Source organism: Enhydra lutris, unplaced genomic scaffold, assembly GCF_002288905.1.
Source record: "Enhydra lutris kenyoni isolate GAN:26980312 unplaced genomic scaffold, ASM228890v2 scaffoldscaffold73, whole genome shotgun sequence".
In the NCBI taxonomy this organism is placed as follows: Eukaryota; Metazoa; Chordata; class Mammalia; order Carnivora; family Mustelidae; genus Enhydra; species Enhydra lutris.
In genome coordinates, this window is record NW_019154157.1 from 3103112 (window position 1) to 3118677 (window position 15566).

General features: G+C 47.1%; 1 long non-coding RNA gene across 1 annotated transcript in view; it reads left to right on the plus strand.

The window, feature by feature from the left end:
* The first annotated feature begins 766 nt into the window (after positions 1–766).
* LOC111160006 overlaps positions 767–15566 on the plus strand; it is a 39106-nt gene continuing 24306 nt past the window's right edge. The window contains exons 1-3 of the long non-coding RNA XR_002641448.1: positions 767–1378; positions 4007–4191; positions 7867–7944. This is a non-coding gene — a long non-coding RNA (uncharacterized LOC111160006). The remainder of the gene's footprint in view (positions 1379–4006; positions 4192–7866; positions 7945–15566) is intronic.

Sequence of the window (15566 nt, forward strand, 5' to 3'; positions counted from 1 at the left end):
ATTCATGAGACCATACTGATATTAATCAGTGATCATATAAATAAATAAAAAGAGGAGAACAGACAAATCCCCTGCGTAGAACTCTACATGATTAATGTAGATACTGTGCTCTCAGTGGGATAGACCAGACCATGACTTCCTGCTCTGTAGGTGTGGGCTTCACATAGTGATTTCCTTCCAACATTGAAAGTATGGAAAGGGGGGGAAAAGAGTCATTTTGCAGTGGGGAAATCTGACAAACACGACCTCAACCAGGTGATCCAGGCCAACATGAACAGGGACATGTTGATAGTATGTACCCTTCAGTGGCTGTGATGAGAATGACACTTTATTTCTATATTCTTTCTCCTAAAAACCCTAGTCTAAGCATGAGAAAACATCAAATGCTAATTAAGGGGTATTCTACAAAATACCTGACTAGGACCTCAAAACTGTCAGTCATCAAAAATAAGGAAAGTCTGGGGAGATGGGTGGCTCGGTTGTTGGGCATCTGCCTTCAGCTCAGGTCATGATCCCAGGGTCCTGGAATGGAGCCCCACGTCAGGCTCCCTGCATAGTGGGAAGCCTGGTTCTCCCTCCCACTCCCCCCCCCACCTGTATTTCTTCTCTCACTGTATCACTCTCTGTTAAATAAATAAAATCTTTAAAAAAAAAAAAAAAAGGAAAGTCTAAGAAAAGCCAAGTAGATCCTAAAGAGATGCTTATTTCTTTTATATAAATCTATGTATATTTTTAAAAATTATACTGTGATTATATGTTCAACCCAGAAATGCCACTTTTTAAAACCCAACAAAAATATTTACAAAGCATACAAAATATATGTAAAAACTACTAATCGTAGTTGTTTGTAGAAAGCAAAACGTGGGGAACAATTTACCTGTCCCTATATCGGAAGGCGATTGTATGGTATTGTGCCTGGCAGAATTCTAAGGTGAAGCTGCAGTGACCCTGCCCTTGAGTGTGGGTGAGACTTGGAGTGGGATGGATTCTATTCCCCTGATTAGGTTGTCAGATGGCGCAGCTGACCTTCCGAAAGAGAGGTTATCCTGAGTGGCCCTGACCTAAGCAGGTGACTCCTCAAAAGGATTCAGCTCTTCCTAGAAGAAGTGTGAAGCTTGAGGTATATTTGTTACTGGCTTTGAAGATGGAGGGAATCACCCGGTAAGGAATGAAGGAAACCTCTAGGAGCTGAGCGGCCCCAGTCGACCGCCAGCAAGGAAGCGAACTTCAGTCCTGAAGCTGCAAGGAAGTGGATTCTGCCACAGTTTGAAAGAGGTTGGAAGAGGACCCCAAGTCTCAGATGGGGGGGCAGCCCTGGGAGACCCTGAGCAGAGGAGCAGCCACACTGTGCGAGACTCCTGAACACAAAAACCGTGAGGTAACAGCTTTGTATCGTTTAACCTGCTAATTGAGTGGCGATTAGTTACACAGCCATAGTAAGCACAGGTATATCCCGGCTGTGGAGCACTATGCAGCCAGTCAGACCAGGGGGAAACCCACGATTACTGCTGATTGCATAAGGGAAGTTGGAAAAATTACATGTAACATGATCCTGTCTTCATAAAACTAAGACGTCTGTGAATGGCAGAGAGTCTGGGATGATAACGCTAGCTGAGGAGTGGGATTTAGCAGAAGGAACTTCCGGTTGTTGACATACATTTCTTTGGTGCTACAGAGTTTGTTTTGGTGGAGGGTGGTTCTTAATTTATTTACAAGGAGCCTGCACTTTTTTTCTAATTAAAAAGACAAACCAAATCAAACTAACAAATCAAACTCTGCTGACCCTGAGAATCAGGGCCAAACTCTTACTGAGGACCCTCTTGATCTAGCTTCACTGACCTCCAGGTCTCCCCTGCCACCTCTCACTCCTCTCCGTCCTGTCCCACCTGCACCTGAAGCTCCAGCTCCACGGCCTCCCTGTGCTCTGCCTTCTGGACTTAAGATTTACTCTTCTTTCTTTATGCCATTCTTTTCCCCTTTTCTTTGAGGGGCCCACTTGCCCTTTGTGGCTGGTGCTTTCTGACATACTCTCTTCCCTGTTTTTTTTGGCACCATAACTTCATTCTTTCCTCTTTGACCCTCTTTGCCAACTCCATTTTTTCTCCCTGGTCTTTAGGTTAGTCCTTGGCCTCCTGTTCCTTCTATCTGGGCAAGCTCCTTCCCATCCACTGTTCCAGTTCCATCACTCTGCCTCAAATGGCACACATTGCTCTCCACCCCAGACATCCCTCTTCGCACAACACTCAGAGAGCCTTCTTCAGAACAAGCCCCCAGACTTCCCCAGGACACATAGAGCCTCACTAGATGACACTGCTGTCCTTCCCACTGTGCAAGACGGAGACCTGGCTTATCCCCTCTCTACAACCCAAACACTTCTCTCTCTTTTTTTTTAAATTTTTAAGTTTTTGGGTTTTGTTTTTTAAGATTTTATTCATCTATTTGACACACAGAGTACAAGCAAGGGAGTGGCAGGAAGAGGGAGAAGCAAGCAGGCTCCTGCTGAACAGACAGCCCAACATGGGATCGATCCCAGGACCCTGGGATCATGACCTGAGCCAAAGGCAGATGTTTAATTTACTGAGCCACCCAAACGCCCCCCCACCCATACACTTTATTGCACTGCTTCTCCCTTCTCATCTGATTGCCCCTGCAAGTGCCCTGCACCCTTTCCAGAAGCCTCTTAAAAACAACTCTGATGAGGCACCTGGCTGGCTTAGTCGGGAGAGCATGCAACTCTTGATATCAGGATTGAAAGTTCAAGCCCCCACATTGGGCACAGAGCCTCCTTAAAAAAACACAGACCCTGATATTACTACTGAAAATCCTTTAAAGATCTCCTCTGGCTCTAGGGATGACGACCACATACTTTGAGTTCAGACTCAGCTTATCCTAACCTGAACTCACATCTCCTCTTGCCTTCTGCACTCCAGCCTCTCTGGTGCTTCCCTCAAAATGGCCTTGCTTCCAGGGCTCCTCCCATGCTAGTCTGGCCTGAACATGCCCTCCTAGTAGCCTGCCCTGGCTGCTAGTTGGTGCCTTACCACCTCTGTTTCTGGTCTCAGAAATCACACTCCTCAAGGGATGCCTGGGTGGCTCAGTTGGTTAAGCCTCTGACTCTCGATCTCAACTCACATCTTGATCTCAGGGTTGAGGGAGCCCAGTGTTGGCCTCCACGCTCAGTGCAGAGTCTGCTTGGGGTTCTCTCTCTTTCCCTCTGCTCCTCCCCCTGTTTGCATGTGTGCAGGCGTTTGCACACGCTCTAAGAAATCTTTTAAAAAATTAAAAATCACACTCCTCAAGTAAGCTTTCCTGATGCCCAGACTAGACCAAACCCCTGATGTGGGCACTCAGAGCCTCCTTTCCTTTCCCCCATAGCCCTTCTTACATTTTGCCACGAAGGTTTGTGTAATTATGGATTCACTAGACCTAGGGACTGGGCCTGCTTTCTTCCTGTTGTATTCCCCAGACCTAGCAAGGTTAGGCACTCAATGAATAGGAACGTAAAAGTTGAGGGAGAAGAGATAGAATAAAAGGGAGAAAGTACGTGGAGTAAAGAATAGTTTGGTGTGGCTGGGATGCAGGCTCTGGGGTGATAGAGCTGGAAAGCCCAGCTGATGTCAGAATGGGGCGCATGCGGATACCAGACGAAGGAATTCAGGCTTTTTGTGAACCAAGGATGTAGGCTAAGCTTCCTGAGCAGAGCCGCAGTTACGTGATCAGTGGGGAATCAGTGGGATGACCTAGTACATTCTGAAAGCCTTTGACAACCAGTTTGAATTGATACTGGCTATGGAACAAGGAATTTGGGGGCAGATTATATTTTCTGTGAGTTGTGCCTATTGGGTCTTCAATATTACTGCCGTAAGTGAACTGGAAGAGTTGCCACTCAGAGGTCATAGTGCTTTACGCATTAGCTCATCAGGATGCAAAGGGCTGTGATCATAGGCAGCAGAGCATTTCTGCATCCTGTTGAGCAAGGAATCTAAGCAACATTTTTTTGGTTCAGTTTTTTAAAAAATAGGTGTTTACTGAAGTAAGCAAGGATTTGCGGCTGTTTGGAGCCGGAGTGGCAGATGGAGCCAACTTGGAGACTTCTGGGGCAGAAGTATGAGTTACAACCCAGAGGCTGCTGCATGATGCCCAGACATCACACAGACCACCTCCACGCTCGGAGAGCCGAGGAGCTCTCAGGTAAAGGGTCCCTGATCACTGAGTGATTAGGCTTGCAAGAGAACATACTCTCACTGGTGGGGAGGCCTTGGTGGAGATTTGAGCTTCAAAAGCCAGGCTGGGATTACTCAGTTGCTCTTCCCTCTACCTCCTGAGGGACCCTAAGTTGTATTTAAGCAGGCCCGTGTCCCTACCTATCACTGAGTATGCCAGAGGAAGTCAGCCATGTCTCTGCCTAAGCTATAAAGAACTAATTAACCACACTTAATAGCCCATAATTTGTTATTTCTGCATTTTAGTCCCAAGGTTCTCTCCTAAGTTATTACCCAGGAAGAAACATAAAACTGTATTTCATAGAAACAAAGAAAATGAATTTTTTTTTTTTTTTTTTTTTTTTTTGCTTTATCTCCAAAGCAGTGGGTCTTCATAGTTGGAAATGAGGCTCATTCTCAGAGATGGGAAAGAATGCCGCTCCAGGTCCCCCATCATTATGATGCAAGTGTACAGATAGGACCAGCTACATAATCTGTGGGACCTAGTGCTAAGTAAAGATGTGGGCCCCTCATTAAATACAGTAGGAATTTCAAGCCTGCAATAGAAGACCATTAAAGCAGGGGCAGGGCCCTTCTGAGCGTGGGGAGGCAGAGGCTGCTCACACAGAATGATTTGAGCGCTAGGATGAGGAAGGGGCTTTGCCTGAAGGAACTCAGCAGCCTCAGTAGAGAAGGAAGTGTCAGTCAGGAAAGATCCGGGAAAGCACGTGGCAGCCATAGGGCCACTTCTGTGAGAGTGAATGGTATGGCCAAGGACAGCATTCTCTCAGCAGTCCTTGGTCATGTTCTGCTTGGGGTTTGGATATCAGAGGGACCAAGGATCAGAAAAGAATCAGGGTGCCTTAGGACATCAGAAGGAAGGGGTGATGAAAGGGTATAGAAAACACAGGGATTGAGGAGGCATGAAGAGGTGGAGTTTCTAGGCATGGAACTCTCCCTGTTTGGTTTTTGTTTAATCAGCCAATTTTTTTAACTGAAGTAGAATGTATCAAATTTAAGTGAATGATTCTTTCCCTTAAACTTGCTTCTCCCTTTTCTCCATCTTGGTAGGTCATCTGGGTGGGTCACTATTCACCCAGTTGATAAGACAGAAACCAGGAGGGGCGCCTGGGTGGTTCAGTTGGTTGAGCAACTGTCTTCAGCTCAGGTCATGATCCTGGAGTCCAGGATCGAGTCCCGCATCAGGCTCCCCCGCTCAGCGGGGAGTCTGCTTCTCTCTCTGACCTTCTCCCCTCTTATGCTCTCTCTCTTCTTAAGTAAATAAAATCTTTAAAAAAAAAAAGAAACCAGGAGTCATTTTTGATTCCTCCTCCTTTATCTCAGTACCACGTACTAAGTCCCATTAGTTCTACTTGCACTTGTACCTCCTGAGCCCACACATCCACTTCTCTCCATATCCTGATGCCCTCATCTTTTCTGGCCATGACTATGACAACAGCCTTTAATTAGGTTGGCTTTTTTTTTTTTTAAGATTTTATTTATTTGACAGAGAGAGATTACGCGTAGGCAGAGAGGCAGGCAGAGAGAGAGGAGGAAGCAGGCTCCCCGCTGAGCAGAGAGCCCGATGCGGGGCTCTATCCCAGGACCCTGGGATCATGACCTGAGCCGAAGGCAGAGGCTTTTACCCACTGAGCCACCCAGGTGCCCCTAATTAGATTGGCTTTTAAATCATGCTGACTTGAGTTTAAGTCCTCATTCTGCCACCTGTTAACTAGGTGACTTGAATGGGGCTCTTCAGCTTTTTGAGCCTCAGTTTCCTCATCTGAAAAATGGGGACAATATACCTATCTTAAATGGTCATTGTCAGGACTAAATGAAATGATGCCAGTGGCTTAGCACACAGTATGTACTTGATGAATCAGCATCTTCCTTCTCTTTCCCTCATCCTTCAGGCCTCAGTTTAAACATTACTTCCTTAGGTCCCCCTCTCTTGACTTGCCACAGGCTCAGTGCAGGTTCCCAGCAATGCAGACTCCTCTGCAACGTTCATCACACTTATCTGTCTTCTCTCAACTCTCCTTTCCATCAGGACAAGGATCCTGTTTTCTTCTGCCTAATGAGATGCCTGACAAGGGGTAGAAACTCCTTTTTTGTTATTTGACTAGTATCCTCATACATAATCAAAGGTTCCCGGGCTTGGGGTCCCTGTAACGTTCTCAACTAATTAAGTAAGGTAGATGGCCACATTACGTAAACAGGAGGCCAAGAGTATCCCACCAGCTTTAAGTTAAACCTGGGGCACTGGGGGTGATTCATCGTAGCAGATCCCTTCCATAAGAAATCAGCCTAGGGAGTGGATCAAGATAGCAGGGGATCCTGAGCTTACCTGCTCCCATGGACACACCGAGGCTGCACCTGCATACGTAGCAACTCCACTGAGAATGTTCTGAAGACTAGCAGAACAGCTCTTCCACAGCTAAAGATATAAAGAAAGCCACATGGAGAAGAGTAGGAGGGGCAAAGGCATGTTCTGGTTGGGACCCATAACCCTGGTACAGTGACTCACTAGTGGAAGGGATATCACAGGCACAGAGATCGTCCCTCAGAAGTGAGGGGTTCAAACCCTGCCCCCTCATCAGGCACCTCGAGCTATGGAGATCTACACTGGGAAGAGGAGCCCTCATAACATCTGGCTTTAAAAAAAATCAGTGGCGCGTAACTTCAGGAGCTCTGAAAATTAGCAGGGCTGATCACGAGAACTGGAGGGCTGTGGGAAACTATGAGTCCACTTTTAAAGGGCCCATGTACAAGCTCACTTGCCCTGAGACTCAGCACAGAGGCAGCAGTTTGAAAAGTGCCTATGTCATGTGGGAAGGAGATTTATTGACTAATTTATTTATTTTAATTGTTTATTTTAGGGTCACCTAAGTGGCTCAGTTGGTTAAGCATCTGCCTCGGGCTCAGGTCATTATCCTGGGGCCCTGGGATCAAGCCCCAAGTCAGGCTCCCTGCTTAGTGGGGAGCTTGCTTCTTCCTCTCCCTTGGCCCTTCCCCCCTGCTCATGCTCAAATAAATAAACATTTTTTTAAAAAGAGATTTTTTATTTTAAGTAAACTCTACACCACACATGGGGCTCCAACTCACAACCCTCAGATCAAGAGTCTTATGCTCTATGACTAATTAATTTTAGGGTGAGGGCATGTGCTAAAGGGGCAAGGATCTGTAGGGGCTTTCTCTGAGAATGGAAGCACTGGCAGGCACCACATTTCTTTCCGTCCCTCTGTCTAGCTGGCCTGATGCTAGACAGATACACTAGAGGGGAATCCACAGCAGATTAGATAGTGCAGAAGAATGCATCAACAACCTGGAAGACAGGGTAGTAGATGTCATCCAAGCTGAGTGGCCAAAAGAAAAAAGAATTTTATTTTTTTTTTAAGATTTTATTTAGGGGCAGCATGCAGAGGGAGAGGGAGAGAGAGAACCTCCAGCAGACTCTTCTCTGAGCACAGAGCCCAATGTGGGACTTGATCTCAAGACCCTGAGATCATGACCTGAGGCAAAATCAAGAGTCAGACTGTCATATTCAGACTCATTGCTGAATATGAAGTATTTCATGTTGGGAACCTCCTGGTTGGAGATGGCCAGGAGTCTCCACCACCCCTGGAAGACCTGATCTATTTCTCTCTTCTCTCTGGTTTGGCAGAGTAGACATGCTATTGCCTTCGAGCATGGAAGACAAGGATTCCTGCCACCTCCCACTTTGGACTACACTGGAAAGCTGGTAAGGTGTGGCGAGTCTGTCAGAGTAGGCATTCATTGTCACCTCTAGAGCCACTAGGCTGTAAAACATGGTGTTTCCTCATGGAACAACAACCTTGTGGGTTGATTGGACAAACATCCCCATAAGTGAGAAATTAAAGCAGAGTACAGTGGTCAAGACCACACCCTAAATAAGCAGTTAAGGGGGCTAGGACACAAGTCCCACAGTTTCTGGGTCTGGGCCACCCAGGGCTCCGCACACGTCAACACCAGACCATGTCTTCTTCAGGCTGAGAGCTGTCTTGACCCTTCATGGAGTTGGTGTCTGCTGCCAACGGATTTGTCTCTGTGCGAGAGGTCGAAGGCTTACAGTTGAGTGAGGGAGCTCGTCCTAAGAAATTTAGTACATTTTAAAGAGTAGCTAATTCCTTCTTGCAACATGGACTACTTTGTGTGGAATGTAATGCGGTTCTGTAGTTTGGAAATGAATAGTCCTGTGTAAATTCAGTGCAATAGCGCTAGTACTTCAAGGGTCCCTTTGGAATTGCTCCCGTGCCTTCTCTGCTCTGATTTAGGCCTTTTATCCTGCACGTGGCCTCTTTTTGTTCTTCCCACTCCTTCATCCTCCTGGCACCCACTCCCAGCTGGCTCTGACCAAGGAGAAGCTGGGTAAGAGTGTGGTCTCTAGAGACAGAAAGCCGGAACTCAAACCATGGTTCTGCTGCTTATTTGCTGTGTAACCTTGGGCCAGGGCCTTAACAGCAGTGCAGGCTCTGTTGTCAAATTTTCTTTTCTTTTTTAATTTATTTGAGAGACAGAGCACGAGCTGGGAGGAGAGGCAGAGGGAGAGGAAAAAGCAAACTCCTGCTGAGCAGGGGGCCTGACAGGGGGCTCAATCCGAGGACCCTGGGATCATGACCTGAGCCAAAGGCAGATAGATGCCCAACTGACTGAGCCACCCAGGCACCCCTCCACTGCCTTATTTTCAAATGAGGATAGAGTAGTACTGACCTACCAGGTTGATAGAATTAAGTGTGTTAATTCAAGTAGTTAAACATAGTCTGACCCATAATAAATCTTATATCATCTTTTTCAGTTCTCTGTTCAGAAACCCCAAATAGTTAAAGAATTGAGACCAGTGTTTAACCGAAAATAGACTTCCTTGGCCTCTTTTAACAAGTACTTCCTCATTTGCTAAACTGTGCGCTCCAACTCAGTTCCCCAAACCTGCCCTCCTGCCTCGGCTCATGCTGATCTAGTATTGCCATCAGTTGACATCACTGCTGCCCCTTCAGGGCAGGCTCTCTGGTCAGATGGGCTCATGGGCTTTCTTCTTCCTTTAAGCCGTATCTAAGTAGGCCTCCAGAGTTGTAGAGGAAAGCTAAAGTCAGAACACGTGAAAAGTATTCTCCGAACAACTGAGCATATAAAAAATTACTTTCCACTTAGACATTGTTAAACAATAAAAATTCAGCTGAGTAACTTCAGAGAGCACATTGGCTTTGATTCAGTGACTCCTTATTTGGGCAGGTCATGAATTTACATAGGACCATCCAGCAGCAGAAAGGCGCTCTGAAGGGCTGTACAAAATGCAGGGTTCTTAAGAGCAAAAATGGGGAGGGAAAGGGGAATGGTTAGTAAGGAATGCATTGTTCCCGAAGATGGCCTTTCTCCCAGGATCAGAGGGGGCTACATCAAGTGGATTCTCTCACCAGTACTGACTAGGTAATTCCGTGACGACTGGTTAAAGGTTCTGCCTGGGGAGCTGAAGATGCAGTTCGATAGCAAGCCAGGATGTGCAGACGTGGGGCTTTGCACAGCTGACTGCATTTGGGGCCTGTTGTCTCTTTTTAAGCATCTCCCTGCTTACCACCCTCCCCGCACTGCAGCCGTCTCTCCCATCTCATACATAAGATTGTGAGATGTTGTAAATTTCTGACATTGACGGTACAATGAAATGGTGCCAGAGTACAATTTAAGTTTTAAAATGTAGAATGTCATAAAGTCACAGAGTATTGGTGGGAAACTGCTCAAATGACTGCAGTCACGCAAATAAGGAGCTGAGGGTCAGGTCCATTAAGAAATGAAGAGCTTCGTGGAACCAGAGAGGTGCTTCAGGGGGGCAATTTGAGTAATGGAATAAGAGAGACTTGCAGAGAAACTGAGGAAGCCCCTAACTTTTGCAAAAATGACTGCCCCACGGAAATGGTGTCCTGTTGTGCAATCATGTAATTTTAGGAGGGAAATACACATAAAATAATTTTGTTCTAAGAACTAGCCCATAGTTGCAGTTGCACTTTGAGAGCTACTAGTTTTAGTAGTAGTTTCGTTTTCCAGGAAGTTCCAGTCAAACCTTTTCCACTGTTCATTATATGTAACTCTAGTCTCCATTTTAAGTAGGTTGACTCAGATGCTTTTTCAAGTCTCAGTTCTTTTTGGATAATGAAAACCTTTTAACTTAACTTTTATCTGCCCCATCTCCCCTAACAGCACACTCCTAGGGCAAACAGCGTCAAGACAGAAATGCCATGTCACCACCTCTTAGGGTGATGGGGGCGGTTATGTGTGCATGAGTCACCAGTGAAGCCTGTGCTGACCCACGGCCCTCAATTACTTGTTAAGTGAATGAGTCCTGGTATATCCAGAACTGTTGAAAGCAAAGACCTGCAGTGAGGGGCCAGCAAGGAGGAGTGACTAGGTGATCCCAGATAGCCAGGCCCTTGTCTTCAGCTCTGTCTGGGCTTTTCAGGCATTGGCAGTGTTCTCTAAAAGCCTGGAGTGCTCTGCAGGGTAGGGCTGAGTGGAGGTCGTGAGAGAGGCAAGGGTGATCGGTTAAGGAGAGGCAGACGCCCCTGCTGCCACTCCTCTGGCCTCCCCCCGAGTAGCAGATGGAAGCTGTGTGAGGTGGCACTGGGAGCTCTGGTTTATTCCTGCCTGGTATGGTTCAGAACTTAAGACTAAGCTTCATAACCAGACTGCATGGCGGAGCGTTTCCCAGTCCCAGGGAACGAATCTGCAAAGAGGTTAACTTCTTACTTGGGAGCGGAGGAGGAAGAGCAGAGTGGCACCAGTGTTCATGCCAGCTCCGGGCATGGGCTGTTTAGGTCCCCCAGACCGAGGAGAGAACAGAAAGCAAGGCCTGACGCTGTAGGCTGTTTGCAGAGGTCTGAGCACCAGCCGGGGGTTGCCTTGTGGTGAAGTGTACTTTGAGAAGGAATGCTCTGGGGCAGGGGCTGGAGCACATGGCTAGTTCTCAGGGACATATGAGCACAGTGTCAGGTGGGGCAAGAGGAGCCTCTGAGGCAGCACCTGGTTTATCATTCAGATGAAAGCATTGCGCCGGAGCTGCCAGAGCACAGAGGTCACGTCCCAAGAGTTGACAGTAAGAGTGGGAGCTGCCCCAGCAAAGAGGGTGTGCTAGCTGGTCGCGGCACCTTCACGGCGACTTGAATGAACCCCCAGTCTAGGGCCTGACCTTCCACATGGCAAGGTGTGGTAGGGCAACCATTTACAGTGAACACTAATCTGGTTTAAGTTGGGTGACAGAGCCTTAAATACGTTCACCTAGCTTGGGCTCCTTTGGCACAAGAGGTGGAGGGGTGGGGATCATATGAATGCAAGGTCTTTTGCTTCATTTTCCAACCTTGGGCTCTAGGGTCCTCACGGAGGTCTTCTTGCTAGATAGCGCACACAGCCTGGGCCCGGGCCTCTGCCTCAGAGATCTGCACTGCAGAGGTTAAGGGCCACCTGCTTCTGCCTCCCCTGCTCCTCAGCCTGGACAGCTGGTCTCCGTCTTTAGTCAGGAACCTCAGCAAAGTGAGGCCATGTCAGTCTCCACAGGGCTCAGGAGTTCTTAGGTGCCCCCTCAACCCCAACAAGTGGTTTCTTTCTCTCGGGCCCCCTTCCATTGCTTTCACACCATTTTAAAGCATCAGTGCACCTGCATCCATGAGAACATTTTAATCCTTTAATAAAATACATGTATGAACTTTAAAGTCTTTGAGTAGTGATAGTTTTGCAATAAATTGCAAATGTCAGATCAGAATGCTTCAAGGTCAGAATTTTACCTCCGTAAGGTGGAAGACCCAGGGTGGGGCCGGCTGTCTCCTAGTCTCAATACATGGTGCAGCAGAATGTCTGCCAGACATTCAGAGTGTCTGCCAGCAGCCAGAGATAGAAATGCCAGCTCATCCCATGAACAGTGGGGAGGGGAACATTTACTAAGCAACCACCTTCAACCGGCTCTTCTGGCAAAGCGCTGTGCTCTAGACGAGGAAATGGCTCAGTTCCCCACCCGCCCACAAGGGAGCTCAGCTGGTGCTGCAGGGCTGGGATTCCAAACCCAGGTCTGTGGGCTCAGAAACTCAGGTTCTCTCCACCAAACTAGTGGTTTTGAAACTGGCTTTTGTGGCAGCGCTTCAGGGGTTCTCCACAAACACTTCAAATAGCTGAGATGGTAAAAATCATCGCTTATGTGCACACATGAGTTTAAACTGCCTGAGACGTCACTGTGAGGCCTCCACAGCCGCACCTGAGTAGGCCTGGGGGCTGAGACGGAGGGCCCTAGCCTGGTGGTGGATCGCCAGGCCCAGCTGCTGCTCAGCACTAGTGGCTCTCATTGTAATTTGAGGGCTTATTTATAACCTTTTGGTGTTTCTTACTGATATAGAGAGGATAAGGATTGAAAGCAGGTATTGAATATTCTTCTATTAACTTCTATTAATCCTTTTTTCCAAGCATCTACTTCACTTTTGTCAATAACCAGAGATTGCAGACAAGCTGTGACTGTTACCATTTGCAGCCGCTCACCTATTATATGATTTTTCTCTCTATAGCAAACAAATTCAGAAATAAATTGGAGGCAGAGACCATTCACAACTAACCCATTTGCAGTAGTAAAAATGCCCCCCCCTCCAGTCCTACTGATTTAAGACAGTGTTATTACTTCAACTTAGACAATTCATGCTAATAACACTTACATATTTGAAAGGTTAAAGACAGTGATTATCGTATCAAAACCTTTTGATTTGGATTGGGAGGGAGAGGAGGGCTCATTCTTTAAGCCTTTTGGTAGCATTTACTAAGCTCTTCTCTAAGATTTCTAGGTCGGAGGCAGGTTACGTAGCCACTTATCTAAGGCTGTCTTCTGGAAGACCAGGAGCACTAGCAGGTGGTGGAGGTAGAGTTGGGAGAGAAAGTTTCTTAGATTTTGCTGTTAATTCATTGACAATCTTGGGTAAGTCTTTGTGGCTCCCTGAGGCTGTTTCCCTCACCAAAAAAACAGAGGAGTTTGGATAAAATCAAATCATTTTCAGACTTTTATTTTAAGCACCAAAACCTTTCTTCAAATCGTATCTTACTCGGAAGTATAATACTGAATGGGCATGGCGGCTCCCTTCCCACAAAATAGCATGAAAACCACGAAACCAGATCATCTAAGATCCCTTCCACGTCTAATAGTCAGGATTTCAAGTCCCCTGCCTCTGACACACACACGCTGGGCTCAGCCGCCTCTCCCAGACCAACCGAGGAGCTGAACTGACTCATCCCAGCACCAATATGCTCGTCACCTCATTGACTAAAGAACCATGGTGGCAACCAGAATCCAGGGGCCGAACAACTGTTTGTGGGTGAAGAGGACACGTTTATTTCATTTACATGGTCACTAAGGCTACAGCAGAAACAACGGTGTTACAATAGGCAAGCACTACTGTCTGTGGCAACACACAGCGTTTCTTAAACAGCATCCAAGCCTCACAGGTTATGTTTGCATTAAAAAAAAAAAAAAAACCTTATGAACCAATAGGGAAGCAGCTAAAGGCCAATTTTAAATGCCAATGTAAAACAACTTTCAACTTGAAAATACAACTGAAATGCAACTGCTAGGAGCACTATAAGAAAAGGTGACCCAACTAGGGTAGAAAGAAAAGACAGGAAGTGGTAAATAAAATACAATAGCCACATTTAAAAACCTTGTGATTCCCATAGGGAGTGGGGTTGGGGAGAGACTCCTTTCCTTCAAGCCTCTGAACATGGGCCTTGCTCAGGAGAGGCCTGTTCGGCAGGGGAGGCAGCTGGTACCTGTGCAGACTGTGCAGCAGGTGAGCGCTGCACACAGGAGAGGAAGCGTCCATGTGGTTTCCTGCTAGGGACAGCAGGCCTTGTGTTTTAAGAGGCAAAGGCATAGGAGGGTCACCTCTTACTGCCAGAAGCCTCTCACACATTCTAGGCCGGCCCTTGAGACACCTGGCTGGTAACCTCGACTTAAATGTTCTTAGAAAACGTGACTAGAAATTAAATAGCTGGGATTCTTACCATGTTATTCCAAACTCCGAATGGAGAATCAGTCACTGCTCCATGACCTAGGGTCCATTTTTAACTGTGCTGTTAGCCTTTCCTTGGTGAACTCACTTGGGCAGGTGCAGCTGCAGCCTTGGGGATGGGTCACTTGAACAGGCACTCGCTAAATGAAATCCTGCAAGAGCACCTTCAAATCAGCCCTAAGAGATGAGGAGAGGCCAGGGCTAGAGTTAACCTCAACAAACATGGAATTTAATCTCCTAGCTTCACGCACAGCAGCCCGAAGTGTATCGGCTGTCTCAAGAGCCTGTAATCTTACTCTAGGGTATATTCTTGATTCCCATTTCAATATATTCGATAGCTGGATATTGTCTTAACAGATCTCCCAGCACCATGTTTTTCGTTCTCCTTCAGATCTGCCACAGCACCTTTTTAAGTCTTAGAATATGCTTTGTTAACATAGGAATCCACAGTGAGCATATTAGCAGAATAACTCAAAAAAATTTTCTGTAGGGGCGCCTGGGTGGCTCGGTGGGTTAAAGCCTCTGCCTTTGGCTCAGGTCATGATCCCAGGGTCCTGGGCTCGAGCCCCGCATCGGGCTCTCTGCTCAGCGGGGAGCCTGCTTCCTCTCCTCTCTCTCTGCCTGCCTCTCTGCCTACTTGTGATCTCTGTCAAATAAATTAAAAAAAAAAAAAAATCAGGTCCTTGGTCCTTAGCCACTTGCCTTTTAAAAAAAAAAAAATTTTTTTTTCTGTACTTCCTCACTAGAAAAATCCCAGTGGATTAAGGCAGCCCTCTCATATTTTAGACTCAGATTAAGGCCAAAGTAAAGAAATAAGGTAAATACTGAGAAAGCGCCAGGATAAAGTTCAGAGATGAGGAGGACATCCTGGCTGCTCACTGTTAGTACCTCACTGCTTCACACCAAGAGCCGCCTCGTGGGGGCCTGAAGAAAGCTGGCGTGGCCCTTGGCCAACCCCCGTTCTCTGCACACAGACCTCTCCCATAGCAGCTCCCGGCCTCAGCCTTACATTGTGCAGGTCTCACCAGCACGCTGGCTTTCATCCTCACCTCCCCCCAGCAGCTCCCCACCTGCGGGCCCCAGCCGGCCTTGCTGGGTTTTCCTAGTGTTTCAACTGGCCAAGGTCTAAACCATCAGACCTTAGGAACAGGAGCAGTGTGTCGACACACGGTGGCTGGAACACACTCATTTTTACAAACTGGTCTGAATGTGGTCTGGCCTCCCTGCTAGCAGGTGAAGGGGCGCCTTCTCCCAAAGAACAGGCCATTGTCAAACACCTGCTGGATGGCATGTGCAGCTGAGCTCAGCTCTTCAGGTACTT